The sequence below is a fragment of the Apteryx mantelli genome, chromosome 6, assembly GCF_036417845.1.
Source record: "Apteryx mantelli isolate bAptMan1 chromosome 6, bAptMan1.hap1, whole genome shotgun sequence".
NCBI classification, from domain to species: Eukaryota; Metazoa; Chordata; class Aves; order Apterygiformes; family Apterygidae; genus Apteryx; species Apteryx mantelli.
In genome coordinates, this window is record NC_089983.1 from 42,695,744 (window position 1) to 42,710,240 (window position 14,497).

General features: G+C 43.1%; 1 protein-coding gene across 1 annotated transcript in view; it reads right to left on the bottom strand.

Annotated features, from left to right (window-relative positions):
* Positions 1 to 14,497, bottom strand: part of NCKAP5 (NCK associated protein 5) — a 388,365-nt gene that overhangs the window by 243,458 nt on the left and 130,410 nt on the right. The gene's annotated exons all lie outside the window — the stretch shown is intronic.

The following is a 14,497-nucleotide window of genomic DNA, read 5'->3' on the forward strand; positions in this document are numbered from 1 at the left end:
GCACACACTGCACTTACTCAAGGCATAAGCAGGTCTTCAGAGGTAGCAAAAGTCAAACTCAGGCTTCTGCAAAGTGCCTCTGAAATCCGCTGCTTCACAAACAAGTTCCAGAAGTGCTCTAACTTGGAAGATGCAAACTTTTAGTCAAACATTTTTCAAACAATGGCAATCTAATGCTGTATTTTTTCATACCGCCTCCCTGCATAGCATGGTAATTTTCAAGTTTTACAAGGAGCATGTAAATTCACAGTAGCAGAGACCGGATGACATTTTGATTCGTGCTACTGGCAAGCCGTGCTAATGCCAATGGCCTGATTCCCAGTGTTCGCTGGCAAAGGAACTAAGTCCTGGTAAATTCAGCTAGGGGCACTGTTCACTTTATCCTGAAAGAGAATGCTGTAATTAATTTACTCAATTTGTTTTCTCTTTTAACAAGAGACAGAAAACCATTCTCAGCATTTGAGACAAAACAAGTATTTTTCGCTCATCACCTGCATCAAAATTCATAGGACAAAATCCTCAGCGTTGCAATTATTGCGTAGTTATCTCCCTCCCACATTTAAAAGCCGAGCTTGTCACATCCAGCATTTCAGTGCAATTTTTACTGACCTACTAACCTGCAACTCCGGGAAGCCTGGAGCTAAGAATGCAATAATGGCTAGCAAATACAAGTCTCCAAACAGAGTGTAATAACCTTAAGTAAACCACTGCCAAGCAAAAGTCCTGCAGATCAAACAGTTCCCACGAAGCCTTATGCTATTAACTAGCAAAAAAGTCCCATGATATCTCCATAGCCATGCACAATAACAGAGCAGTGCGCTTCTGTTTACTTACATAGCTTATCTGCAATCCCATAATGTATACAGTCAATCTCGCAGATGTAAATCACTTGTCTATGAAACGCTGCCTCCCTTGTTAAAAACTCGGCTAGCTTTCTAGTGATAAACATGGGTTTTATCTGCAATATCAATTTTTAAGAAGTAAAAAAGCCCAGGGGTAGTTTGTAAACCGTTTCATTTAGGGGGACAGCTTTATTCCTTGTTGTGTGGAGAATGATCTGAACTACAGAAAATAAAGCTAGCAACAGTATGTTATTTATGTGTCCCTTGGATTTTTCCCTCAAAGGAAACTGCAAGGCCACGCCACACTAAATCCACCGTATTTCAGTCATTTTCTGGGAAAACCCACCTCAGAAGAGGGAGAGTGGATCTAGGACCGCACTAAAGCCCAGAAAACGAACGGAAAGCCTGCCAGCGGATCCCCTGCACCTCACACCCCCCGGCTTACGCGCGTTTCAGCCCGAACCCCCTGCCGCCACGTCCCCTTCCCTCCAGCCTGTGCCTTGCACCCGGCCTTCCGCTTGGGCAGCGCGGAGGAGGCAGCGTCTTTGTAAACAGACAGCGGGAATAAGGGACTGCTCGGGACGCTCCTGCCACCAGGAAAAAAACAAAAAACAAAAAAAAAAAACAGTACAAAAAGAAAGCCCGCTGCCTCTGAAGCAACAGGGGCTCAGGCAGGCGCCCAGGCGAGCGCTCGGAAACCCTCCAAACCCGCGTGCGGCTTCGCACCTTCCACCTCAAGGCAAATATATACGTATGTATGTATGTGTGTGTGTATATACGTGTCCCATATATAAACAGGAGTACATACGTACAAAAGCCCGCTCCCCCCTCCCCCCCCCAGCACACACGCGCACGCCCACTGCGGGCCGGGCCGGGCCGGCCAGAGCCCCTTGACGAGCGGGCCGCGCTGCCGGCGCTGCCCCGGGCCCGGCCCGGCCCGGCCCGCAGTGGCCCCCGCGGCGGCGGCGGCCCCGGGACGAGACCCGCCGCGCCGGGGGGAGAGGGGGGCGCGGAGCAGGTGCCGCGGCGGCGGCGGCGGCGGCGGGTCCCTCCTTACCTGCGCGGCGGCGGCGCATGCTGCGGCGGCGGCGGCGGCGCGGTGCTGGCGGGCCGGCGGCCGGGGCGAGGCGCCCCCCGCCGCCGCCGCTGCCGCCGCCGTCAACTTTGCCGGGGCGGGCGGCCCCCAGCGGCCGCCGCCGCCGCCCGCCGGCTGCGCCGAGCCGCGCTCGCCCCTTCCGCTTTGTTGTGCGGCGGCGGCGGCGGGGCCGGGGCGCCGGGCATGTGCGCGGGGGGGGGGGGGAGGCCCGGCTCGGCAGCGCCCCCTCCCGCGCCCCGCCGCCCCTCGGCCGCCCCCGAAGCCAGCGCGGAGGAAGGCGCCGGGCAGCCCCGGCCCCCGCTCGGCCCCGGCCACGGCCCCGCGGAGGAGCAGCCCCCGCGTTAGCCGCTGCAAACATCGGCGTCGCCCAGGTCGCGGCGGGTCACGCAGGTGTCACTGCGGGGCGGGACCGGTCACTTGCGGGAAGGAGGCAGCAGCGGGGCTCCAGAGAGGCTGTAGGTGCGGAGGAAGGCAGCGCTCGAGCAGCGCTTTCTGCCATCATTAGAGAAGGGGCCAGCGAGGAAACGCGCGGCGAGGCAGAGCAGAGAGCCCGGAGCGCGGGAGCCGAGGGGCTGCAGAAAGCGAGGGTGCCCCGGGCGCCCGCCCCGCTGCGCCGAGACCACAGTGTCCGGGGGCTGGAGAGGAGGGAAACTGCTGAGGAAAGGGGGCCGCGAAAATGAAGAAGGCAAGAGTTTTTCTAGTGCTTGAATTGGGGGGTTTCTGAGGAGAGGTGCGATACACCCAAGAACGAGTGAGTCATTGAAACTGGACATGGCATCAGAAATAATACGCAGATTAATGACAGGCTATAGCTGAAGACGGTACATTTTGCAGAAGGAACCACTGGTACCACCCTCAGTGGTACAAACAGTCCTCACAGCTAAATACGTGGCTTAGATGAACCGCCGTCCAGATTTGTTAAGACAGGACTGTTCTCCTATTCTCCCAGGTTGGGAATTCCTCTTTCCAGTGTGGAATGGGAGCCTCGAGAGTTGCTTGAATCTGTCAAAGTTAAAATTTCCTTTCCACAACAGCTGCTTACACTGGCACCACAGTTTCTCCTGCTGAGATGCAGCAGTTCAGTTTTCTGAGGGCTGGTCTAGACTCCTGCCTTAACCAAAGTCATGGAGTTTAATACAATGTACCGGAGCTTTACGTTTTACGCTGCGCTATACTACACTGGGAATCAGAGTAGATGGTTTAAAGATGACTCCTGTTCTTAAATACTACAAAGCTCCATGAAAGAAAGCCGCAAAGAAACATGAGGAAGAAGCTAGGCAGAACAGCAGTTAAAAAGTAGGAGTCTCCAAACCTGTCAGAATGGGACAGGGTTGTCGCGTAGCTTCTACGGACATGTTCGATTGCTTTGTTGTGCAGGGAAACATCTTCAGCAACTCTCCTAAGAGCTGGTTTTAATTACTGGGTTTGAAGTGTGTTAAACTTCTGTTTAAATTGAAATAATAACATCCCCATAAAATGCAATCATGTTATAATGCCTGTTGCTTGCATAATCAATCTAAATAACCAGTTCAGATTGCTTTATAGTTAGTGACTGAAACTGCAAGAGCTAAATGTTTCTGAGACTTAGGTAACATCGGAGTGGCTGCACTGGATCTGATCGAAAGGTCTCCGTGGCCCAGTATCATTGGCTGATAACAGCAAAAAGTGAATGTCTAGGGAAAGATGCGACACTTCCAGCTTCCAGCCAGCTGGGAGCTCAGGGACTTCCTGAGCCAAACTTGCTCTCTCTTCTCTTAGTAAATCTCACTAGATTTCTTTCATGAATTTGTTCAGTCTCCCACCGAACCCATGTACACTTTGAAAATCTACAGCATCCTGTTGCAGATGCTCCAAGCTTAATTACGTACATATGAAAAAATCTCTTCCTTCTGTTTCTTTTTTGATGTGCGACCTGTTAGCTTCATCGGATCCCCCATGTTTCTGGTACTGGGAGAAGCAGCAAACAATCTGTTCCTCTCCATGCTGCTCACGTTTTTATAGATCTGTCATTCCCCTTCCTAAGTGACCGCTTTTTTGGGCTGAAGAGTCCTAGTTGGTCCGTATATGAAAGCCAACGCGTGCTTCTGACTTGCCCTTTTTTGCCCTCCTCTGAACTTTTCTAGTGCTATTACGCCTTTCCTGAGATGAGAGACCAGAACTGCAGCCAGTAGCCAAGATGCAGGTAAAGCTGTGGCCTAATCATGATCCTTTCCTAAGTGTGATATTGCAGGCCTTAAAATACTGTTCTAGTCTAGTTGACAAATCTTGCTACCAGTCCATAAATTCTTAGTTACAAGGCTTTCGTTTAAAGATCACATCTATCTTTCCACAGTTCTGCTTTACTCAAACTCCTAGCGAAATCTGCAGGTGCTGTTCATTGAATGATTTTACCAGATATGCTAGATTAACCAGGACTGCTGAAATGAAACGCTTTATTGCCACTTTAATTATTTTCCGGTCCGGGTTTACCTCCATTGAAATTGAGAGCAATGGAATTAGGCTCCTACTCTATAGCTAGAAATGATTTAGAATTAAAAAGAACCAGTATTTATCTACAATATAAAGTCATAATTAAAACATAAAAGTATTTTTTATGCATATCAGACTGCACTGTTGCTAACAGCTGAGATAATATTCTTCGCTGTCTCTTTAAGAGTAACAGTATCTTGGTTTCATATACCACAGTAAGTACATATTCCAAATCATCAATTATTTCTTGTCCCTAGGCTTGAGCGATTTAACTAGCATAGGCATTTACAAGACAATACACGAGGCTTCAAACAGAAATTCATGACTTTGCTGCCGTTGGAGTGATACTGGAAATACAAAGCTCACACTTCAAAACACTACACTTGTAAGTAGATAAGAGCATTAGCTTGATACATTAATAGTCGCCATAAATTTAAATATAGAAACTTAACAGCTAGCATGGACGAATTCAGTAATTGCCCGGTATGGGAATTTTGCCATTTTCTCAGACACGTCTAGCAACTGTTAAAGACAGGACACTTCTTTAACTGACCTCTGTTTCCAAACTGGTGTAACACCACTGCGGAGGGGATTCGCTTCTGCCAACTGCTGCGTTCCACAGTGCGTCCCCCCCCCTCTTTCAAGGGGGAGATACTTAGGAAAGAACAGGTATCTTGCAAGGCTGGAAGTGGCCTATTTCCATTGCAAGCAATAATACCAATATGATCGTGTTATCTTGCAGAGGGCCGCACTTCAGGGAGAAACTTGATACTAAAAAGTCTGGGGGGAAAGAAAAACCCTCCAGAAATTTAGTTACTAAGTTTAAATCACTTCTTGTCTTTTTTATTAGTGATTAATTTGTTTACATAGGGCTGAAAGTATATATAGGTGATGCAATACTAGATTTTCAGATATTATGCCTAAAGGTTACTAGCAATTAATACTTGGTGTTCCAAAACTCTATTAAACATGAGTAAGGTAGAAATCATGCGCAGTGACGTCTTTTATAGCGAATGCAACAGTTGCTCTTTCATGCCCGATACTGAGCACTGTTCAGCGCGACCTGAAGCAGCACAGCATTTTGGGGGATTTCAGTTCAAATATTGAGAGGATTGCCTGCCTATCTGGGAAAATCGCCAGGGAAAGCTATTGCAGAATAAGCTATGCAACAATAGATACCTGCCACACTTGTCAAATACTCTGTGCTGAAATAAAAAACCACCTTCATCCGTCCACAGAGAGATTCCTGAACAAATTGATCCCTAATAACCACGTTGCTAACTGCTGCCTGGTATTGACAGGTGTTATGTTCAACCTAAATAAGATTCCATTTTTCTGTTGCTATTAGTGGGCGAGAATTTAGCTCCTACATGGGAATTCAAAGTATATTTTGCAATGTCTGAATAAAGGTTCCAGTGCTGCCATTTTCACATCTCCACACTGCAGAGCAGAAGTGGAAGGAAATCCCTACGTTCCTGTCATCAGGAGAAGAAGAGCATTTGGCCAGTTTTTCAAGCATTTATAATAGTGTTATTAGGGAAAAAGGGGAGAGGGATTCAGAGCGCCTGCAACTTTGATCTATATTCCCAGATCGCGCTCTCATAGGGTTTTACCGGAAGATCGGTACTTCCTTTCCATTTGATCTCTCTTCCCCAACCAGGAAGAATGGAAGATGGTAAAAATACAGGAAGCCTAACAGGAACCGCACCGTACGTACGTACTTCTCTCAAAAGGACTTGAAAAGCTCTCAAATTGCCAAGGAGAAGACTAAGCATCTGCTTCCACTGAAGTGAGTGAAAAATAATATTTACTTTTTTTAGGGCATTATCAGGAATGTAACTGAATTGTGAAGACTTTGCGAGGAAGCATCAAAGGAGCATCTGACCTCCGAGCACTGGGGCAGCACAACGTGGGCCTGGCAGCACCTGGAAGTAGATGGGCTTATCCCTCTGTCATCTTTAAAGGTGCTACATAAATTACAGCAAACTAAATATCCTGCAGAGGCTGGTATCTCCATACTGCTAAGCATTTGCTGGAGATTAATCTAGGGTTTGGGGGTTTTTTTGCTTATTTAAATTACACCATCTACACTCTGCTTAACTAATCAAGCAGTAATAAAACCAAGAGGTCTGTATTTTGCAAGCTTTTATTCATTTTCCAAAATCTCAGGGGAATATCTGCATAAGCAAGAGTTTGCAAATTCTGAACCATGATGATTTAAGTAGGAAAAAAATATGCTCAGGTCTTTAATATCTGATGAATACTGCCTTATATTTGAAACCTTGTCCCTAGTGGAACCCGTTACAATAATGTTTACACAGGCTTATGCTATAAATGCAGGGATATTTTGCCTGCAGCAGAATATGTTGGAAATTATTCCTGATTAAAAAAAAAAAAAAGAAAGAAAAAAATGTGCAAATGGACCAGATCCCAGAATGTGGGTTGCTATAGACATACACTAAGATATTTTACTAACAAATATAGCAATGAAAAATATAATTTAACGTAAAAAGGGTTTCATACAGCAGGCAGGATTCATAGGACGCACACTCTGCATCTCACTGCATCTCAGCCCATGTAAACAGAAGTTGCCCAAATTCTACAAAACTAAAGGAAACTTTCAGAAGGCGCTGAAGTACCTCTCCAAGCTCTTCTAGCCTGATTACAGCCAACATTAGAGGTCAGGAAGAGACCAGGTGAGTGTCCTGGATACGGCTTGCTATAGATCGAACTTTCAGTTCTGCAAAAACATGCTCTAGTGCATCTGGATCTTTAGCTGCCAAGTGCATGTAACGGCTGCACAGAGGTGTTGACTGCCACGGCAGAAAGCAGGAAGGTAGCAGTGATAGACTAGGGCACACTTAGATCAAACAGCAGGAAGAGCCAATGTCACAGTAATATTTTTGTTGCACAGATGTCCTACTTTGATCTTAAGCAGTATGTGCCATTTACTAGGTCCAGCCAGATGTGACATATATCTACATCTGTTGTTTTGTCTTTATCAAAAACCTTTGCATCAGCACAGCAACATCAATATACTTTAAAATAAACTGTCTCACGAGTACAGAGCCAGAACGCTTCCCCCTGTCTCCCCTTGCAAATACCCATCTCCTGCGAGCGAAGCTCAGTCACAGGGGACTTTGGAGCATCTTGACTGCGGCGAGACAAGGGCCGCGGAGGTGACACTTGCAAGGACGGTCTCCTCTTTCAGGCCTAGTCACACCGTGAACTGGAGACACGGGAAAATGCTGTTCCGCTGGCGAGCACAGGATAAGGTTGTCGCTGAGGCTGCTTTAAACACTAAACCCTTCTCAAGATGCAAGCAGTGATGTAGGAAGGTCATTCCCCCGGCAGCAGGGAAGACAACACATACAATGTGACGTGACAGACGTACTCTTATTATTAATACACTGAACTGGGACACAGAAAAACTCAGTTCGCTTCTTGGCTTAGCTACAGGTCTCTTCTATAACCTCCATTCCTTAGTATACTCATGCCTTTATTTTCCTCTGTAAAATGGGAATGATGTTATTATTTGTTTCATGCTTGGTGCCAAGGAGATGAAAACCATTTCTTACTCTGTATATAGACTGGAACAACGAGGCCCTGTTCTCACCTGGGGTCTTAAAGTCTTGCTTTAAGGTAATTTAGAAAAATAAAAATGGTAGAGCATTGCAGAATGAAATAGAAATGCCAAATTTGATTATTTAACTTTTCTTTCACAAGTGAAACTAATTGGCAAGGAAAGGTGCTAACGTGACCTGCATAACTTCATATACATTTTCTCAGTGGCCTCTGCTAAAACTGCCATCAGCAGTTGCCCTTTTTTGCATACTTCATTAGCGAAGCAGCTCAGTCGTGCAGCATTCCTTTAAAAAATCCTAATGAATTAATGAAATTTCTATTTTTCTTTGCCTAGCCCCTCCCTCCCCAAAAAACACCTCCCCCCAAAACCCCTTGAAAAATCCTCTCACCAAGGTTCCCGGATCACAGTCTTGGTCTTTGCGCTACTCCTGTCTATAAAATACTTTAACAGCCTGTTTTCACAACAGCTCAGATTCTCATTTTGCTACCGCGATGTAAATCATTGGTTCTCCTTGGCCAAATAGGAAACGGAGTCTCAGTTTAGAGATACTGTTGTTCAGCCAGAGAAAAGACTTGGGGGCAATGTCAGCGTTACTCACGCTGAATTGCTCCCTGCTCCGTGAGTCCTTCCAACAAAATCACGGGAATTATCTGGCGAGGGAAGTATGACTCAACATGAAGGAGCGTGGCTGTGTCTAGCCATTAGCGAGATCGGAAGAATAAATTCAATGCAAAATAATAAAAACACAACACCCACACAAGCGTAGGTTTGGAAATGCTCAATTTTAAAAGAGGACTAGATAAGCCCAGAGCAACAGCAGCCACTACTTGCACATTCATTTCTTGGAAATTGTTATTCTCACGACTGGATTCATGACTGAAAACTCAGGCCCGGTGTCCGATTCGTAACGGTCGGGTGTTTTGCCCGCGTGCCTGGTGCTTGGCCCGCGCGGTGCTGTAGCCCATAAAGTAATATATATATATCTTTAGCCATATACACAAAAGAGCTCATTTTTATAAAAATGTAAAATAAACAGAGAACCATGCCAAGATTACCCATTTCATTTCTCAGCATACAAATGAGGAGCTAATCTACTCTGGGCTGTTCATGCATTTTGCTTTTAACATCCATATGTCAAATAGACCATCTACATACTTCCCTGCTGGAGTCTTTTCCCTTTCAACTTGGTAGGGAACATTTGTGAACCTTATTCCACCAAATAAATCTGAAGAATATCTTTTGCTCAAGGCCTTCCATTTTTTAATTTAAGAGAAACAAATCAATTCACGGTTCAGGCACTCTTGCTATTCAGACAGGCAGGCATCTGTGCAAAAATACCCCACTCCCTAATTAAGTGCACAATGTTATTAAAAATTTAAATTTAACTTGGGTTAATTTATTTAATTTCATAAATGACACCATGTAAAGTTACTTCTTAAAGAACATTTTTCCATCTTCTGTCTGCAGTTTTTCCATTTGGGTTGTTTAGAATAGATCTGGAGATATTTGCTTGTATCAAGATTATTTTATATTCAGAGAGTTCCAAATGCTTTATGTAATGATTTCAATAATGGAGTCTTGACACTTCCCTCCCTACTCATGCAGAACTGATGGCAGCGTTAACGGGAGTTTTCCCTGAGCAAAGAAAACAGGCTGCGATTCGTATTCTTTAAAATTAGTATTTGTTGTGAATGTGTTATGACACAATCAGCCAGCGTTTGTCATATTTCTCATACACCGCAGCACGTCAAGCTGTGCTTCGTTGTAAGTCAATTTAGTAACTACGCCACCAAAAATATGCCCAAATTGTGTCAAAATGCCTTACTGTTGAAGTAGATTTAATTATTGATCATGTAAACAGTTGCACATAAAATGACTACCAGGTTTAATCAGTTGAGGACAATTATTTTATATACTGATTTGTATGACTCATAAAATCTTTTGAACTGGTGCAAAGTTTTGTAAAATATCTATTATTTAACTTGTTATTTGTTTAAAAAACAGTCGGGCTTGATTTGAACACTGAGATGAATTACACTCACTTAAGCATGCGCTGGTTTTACTGCGACTAGCAACAAGTGTCCTAATGTCTATCCAATCTTTTTCTTTTATTGGAAGTTTAATATTTATCGTGGACTTACATAGGACATATGGTTCATTTGTGATCTTTAACTTATTATCTCTTATTTTTCTGTGATCCTTTGAAACGTATGATTTATAAAGCAAACAGTAAAACGCCTGCTTTTCTGTATACTCGTTGTTCCCGTTACTGTCATTCAGTCGCAGCCATGAAAAAGCACCTTTGACACCCGTGGTGTGCCACAGGCCTTGTCCCAGCGAGACTCCGCATTCACCGCTAACACAACGGCAGCGCTTTCTGCGACCTACTAACTACGTATGCGATGTTCAGCGAACCATCCAACTTTACACTGAGCTAAAGAAAGCACATTTGGCCAAAAAGCAGCTCCGTTATCAATAGGTAGTTTCCGAATGTGCATCGTCACAAATGAATCTCTGGTAGAAATGTCTATCTGAAGCAGTACTGTCAACCCTGCTAGAAAACCTGGTTAGCCTTCTAACTCAGTTAATACAATTCAGTTATTCACAGCTGATACTGCTTCTAAAATCGAAAGCCCTGGCTTTAGAGAGACATATACGGCATAGTAATTTTAGCTGGAAACATCTGAGTTATAGAAATGACTTCTAATTGCCAAATTAAATTCTGCTCTTCCTCTGCCAGCCTCACCTCCAAATATTAAGGATTTCCTGAATGGGATACATCCGTGGTTTTGTGGATTTTACAAGTTTAGCATGATGCCAAATCCAGCAGTGTTCAAGGAATGTGGCAAAAAAATTGAGAAAAATGTGAGAGGCTCATTTGGATGGATAATAGCCCAAAACACATTTTTTTCTGGCTTTATCCAGTGCAAGATGGTTAAGTACGACAAGACATGGGCTGAATAACAAGAAGCAAAGGAGAAGGAAGCATCATGTCTCTTAAAAACCAAACCAAACTAACTGCTGCCTGCTGCTCATGGGCTACAACACCAATTCTGCGAGATATTCAGTCATTGCAAACACAGCCTGTAACTCGCGCTGGCATCATGGGCGAGACACGTCTGCCATTCAGAAACTTCCAGAAAGGGTTAAAATGGACTTTCAGTGTTTTATTTCCCCAAAATCTGGCTGCTTTGACCTTAATTCCACTTGGCCAGGTTATTAAGACCCCTGACAAGATGAAGAAATCTGTGCATCGCAGGACCTTATTTAGTTGGGGTACCATCAGGGGTTTTTCACAGCCTTCATTACTGTAACATCATACGCAGGGTTTGTCATTTGTTTGCCATACAACTTATTCCCCTAAGATTAGCCCTCTTCTAGTCAGGCAGTTTAAAGCTAATCACAGTTGTTATTTTAATCTGTGCTCACCATTAAGAATTCTTGCAGAGCTATTTTGCTTGTTAGCAATTAAGGTCTCCCAATGGAAGTTTATGATTACAGCAAAAGCAACCTGTTTAATACTTGGCCCCTCTTCAGTTTGCAAGCATTAAACCCAAGAGCATAAAGGCATGCTAATGCTGCCGATGAAAGTATAGCAAATCTGTTAAAGAAACCCTGTTATTAAAACATGAAGTTGGAGAAATGCCATGTGGTCCTCGTGCACATTTGATCTCCCCGCTTTGTGTTTTTCATTAGTGTAATATTAACGTAGTAAGGTGCTGTTGGGCCTTCATTCATTTTATGATTGTCATCTCTGAAATGCAATATATCCTAACGCTTTCACCGTGACACACTAAAGGTTTGGTCCTGGTTCTAGTAGCACTAATAATAAAATTCCCTTGAAAGTGCTTCAGAGCAGGATCTGGCCCTTGTGTATTTAGACAAGCCTCCTATGCTGAAATACGAATTCTGTTTTCTGTTAAGGGAATTAGCAATTGCTGTTATTGACCCTACTGTCAAGACTTAAAAATTATGATCTCCTGTTGAAGTCACTTTGCAAAGACGGCAGGAACAAATTTCTGGTCTTTGTGTTGTTTCTTCACGTGGTTCTGCCACAAGGAATTACCCACAGCAATACGCATTAGCTGAATTAGAAACAGCATTAAATGACTACGTGAGAAAATACCATTGCAAGGGGAGAGAAAAGTCAACCCTATTCTGTCCAATTTTAAGTTATTTCAAGACAGGATGGGCAGAGAAATCTAAAATAATGGCATGTTCTGGTTCACGTTGCTACATGGAGATACATTCACTAGCACTGTAACTCCGATGGCAAACGTCAGCGAGTTACACAGGAGCTGAATTTGTCTCACTGCGAGAAAGTTTATTTTGTTCAAACAGACTAGAGAAATGGGGCAACGACGGAAGACCCGAATATGCTATCATTGTCATTATTCTTCATGTAAAAATAGTTAACATAATTAACAATTAACATTAAGAAAAGCTGTGTTAAAAATGCATCTCCACGTACTGGTGAGGTACCTTCACTCATTGTTGTAAAGGTCTTTAAGAAGAGAATATCTGAGCCCGGGCTTGAGGTCTCTTTTAGCAGAAAACTATGAAACATGACCTAAACACAGCCAGTTCTCCAGGGACGGCAATTAAAGCAGTAAATGTCCCACAGCAGATGCTCACGCCATGTATTCAAAGTAGATTCGATCAAGTTCTCTAAAATTAAAAGAAATTTTTGCCCCCACCTGTCTTTCAGGGTCCCATTGTACATGCGGAAACGTAAAGGAAATGTAAAATTGATATGCGCACCATGACGTTGGCTTGAGTCTTCTCTGTCTCAGCCCGGTTGCTCTAAATCTGTCCCGGCTGTAAGTGCCACTGAAGGAGCTAAACGTTCAGAATTGGTGTCTGCCTCTTTTATTAGCCAGCCTGGAGTAAAGTCGCGGGCTCTCGGTCAATGCAGGCTCAGTGCCCAGTGACCCAGCGGGTTAAAATTGGGGTAGTCACAAATCAAGAGCATAATGAAGTCTGAGAAGAGGTCTCTGCTGATTTATTAGGGCATCTGTCTGGCTGAAGACAACCTAGCGCTGCCTTAGCATAATCCTCACCAGGAAACATGGTAGAGATTTAAAAGAAGGAAATAGTGTTCAAGGAAGACAGGCAAACCCAGAAAGGTTTATTTTGTAGTGCTCATTGATAGGCTTAAATTTTTATGCCAATAGCCCCCTAAAAATAGTATGCAAAATAAACTGAAATAATATTAAAAATAAATTGCTGTCTTTAGTTTTCCAAAACCACTGAATTTTCAAAACACATCTGAATGCAAGTTCATAACAGAATAATGTCACTATCCCTGCTACTTTGCAAAGACTATTTCATCTTTTAATTTTTTATTATTCCTTTATAATTAGCCACTGTAGTGTCGTCCACATAGAATGCTCTCATCCTTCATTCTTACAGAAATAATTTCCCGAACAGTGTAATAATCTTAAATGTAAACTTAAATTTTCTGTGCTAATTATTTTTACTACTTTTAAAAGAAAGCAGGAATTAATCACAAACTGTCTGAGTTTTACCTGTAAATAAGACTAAGCCCATATCATAAATGATGTATGCTGTAAATGCTGTAGTACTACTTTTTATCCGATAGGACAAGAAGTTTGAGAGATGCAAACTAGTACTGTCATGTCCTGTGCAAAGCTACTTTTTCTGTACGTGAGAAGCATTGAACTGAAAAATCACAGAAAGGTAGTTATTTCTTCTCTTGATCAGAACTACAGTGAATGAGGTTTTAATCTATGAAGATTAATTTAATCTATAAAGATTAAATTATATTTGACTATGTATTAATAGAGATTGTCACCACTCATATGCCTTCAGAAAAAAAAGTTCATTCAAATATTGCTTTTCAAAAAAATACGGACTATGAATGTTGAATCAATTTCATCACTGGTATTATTCCATTTCCTCTGTATTAAAGTTATTCCAGATATGAATTTAGCCGGTAACTCTATGAAGATGAGAGATACTGAGTAGTTAATAAATAGATATTGAATACTTAAGAAATAGAAAGTGCAAGCAAATACTGCATTATTGATGTAGATCTCTTTATATCAGCTGTGATAATAATTCTGTACAAATAAAAATTCTGGAAGAATTAATTTAAAAATGATCAAGAAATAATTAACTCCTAAAGGGAGTGAAGCTTTTGAAGATCAGGGAGTTTGGGGGTATCTTTACCATTTCATACCAGAACAGCCCTGAAATTACATCTAGAGAACAGTACTTCAGACATACAGTAAAGAAACCTTAAAATTTATGCCATCGAGTCACTTTAATGAATGACACTTGATAAAGTTTGGAAAGATGCAAAAAATGCCCAACAGCTTATCCTCCCTAATGAAGGCATCCACAGTACGATGTCAACACCCTGATGTCTGGAAGGAAATAAGTACTTTTTTGCAAGACAGCTGACAACCCAAAAATGCGAGCAGGTGCCATTTACTAGAACTGATGCGTGCATGGACATTTTCAAAGTCCTACATCCCTCTC